The sequence below is a fragment of the Montipora foliosa genome, chromosome 6 (genome assembly GCF_036669935.1).
Source record: "Montipora foliosa isolate CH-2021 chromosome 6, ASM3666993v2, whole genome shotgun sequence".
Taxonomy (NCBI): domain Eukaryota; kingdom Metazoa; phylum Cnidaria; class Anthozoa; order Scleractinia; family Acroporidae; genus Montipora; species Montipora foliosa.
The window spans coordinates 883873-885137 of record NC_090874.1 but is presented as its reverse complement, the minus strand read 5'-3'; the positions used below and the strand labels follow the sequence as shown (position 1 = coordinate 885137).

Below are 1265 nucleotides of genomic sequence, written 5' to 3'. Positions count from 1 at the left end.
ATACAGCTGAATTTACGAGCAAATCTGATTTGGAAATGAGTTCCTCATTTGTTTACTTTACAAAGAAAACAAGTTAACCAGTATTCTGGCAACAAAGTGAGAAAAATTTCTTCGTGGCCCTTCTTTCGAACGGAAAAGCTGGCCTAGCAGCACCTTGCCTAACCTGCACCTCTTGTATGGATTTAACAAACATTGAAGGAATCGAACGTCTTGAATGCATCACAGTGTTTACTGAAGTCGCATCTAGGTTTTCTGGCAAGTTACATTCATTTTGTACTCAACTCTGTGAAAAATTATTTGAATGAAAGTTTGTTGTGTCTTTTATACTTTATTATTTACGGTCAAGGTTCTTTCGAAAAGGGTTTGATGTGAACTGTCAGAAATTTATTTAATTGCATATGCGTTGTGACACCGATTGTGACGGTGTCTCGTGTGCACGCACGCAACTGAAATAGGAAGGGGTTTTTTGCCTCTAATAGAAAATATGTGGTTTGTTTCAATAAAATTTTTCCTGGAAAAAATTTTTGTGAGATTTCCACCTTTTTGAATTTATCATGTTGTGTAATTTTCGAGCTTAACAAATTTGCATACCTATGTTGAAATGTGATACGGGAGAATTTTTACTGGGTTGCCAGTATGGCAAACCCAGAAGGAATCTGCGTTTATTTCGTCGTTTTTTAATTTTTTTCCGTGTCGGTAAAAGTCTTGCCTGTCACTCCCCTACTAAGTGGTGGCTTTGTGCATAGAGCCTTCTGCGCGTATTTTCTTAGGATCGAGAGGGTAGTGGGAAATGCGTAGATTTCTCAGGTGGACACAGTAGAACGATTAACTTAACTGGCAATGGCGTCGAAAGTCATGTAACGCGAATGGCGTTTTAGTGGATCTTTGAACAAAATATACCCTTATGAAGCTCATAAATGGCAGGTCAATTGGATATACAGGCGGTGGAATCTTAAAAGCGACGAGTAATGGACTTCGACAACAATCTATCGCCCGACGAGTCAAAATCAAAGTGAGCTGTACTTACCTGAAGTATATGGTAATTTGACACGATTCAGTTTCTTGCCTTCACGCACGCAATGAAATAGGAAGAGGTTCTCGCCTCTAAGAGCAAATATATTGTTTGTTTCAATAAATTTTTCGCTGGAAAAGGATTTTGTGGTATTTTCTGCCTTTGTGAATTAAAATATCATGTTGTGTATTGAATTTCCGAGCTTAAGGTTGAAATGTGATATGGGAGAAGTTTTTTAGTATTGCTCTGTAAG

General features: G+C 37.9%; 1 protein-coding gene across 2 annotated transcripts in view; it reads right to left on the bottom strand.

The window, feature by feature from the left end:
• LOC138006204 (versican core protein-like) overlaps nucleotides 1-59 on the bottom strand; it is a 12780-nt gene extending 12721 nt beyond the window's left edge. The window contains exon 1 of one of the 2 annotated variants that reach the window (XM_068852382.1): nucleotides 1-59. This exon is cut by the window's left edge and continues 608 nt beyond it. The gene's annotated coding sequence lies outside the window, so the exon portion shown is untranslated. The other variant, XM_068852381.1, reaches the window with a different exon arrangement.
• Nucleotides 60-1265: the final 1206 nt, after the last annotated feature.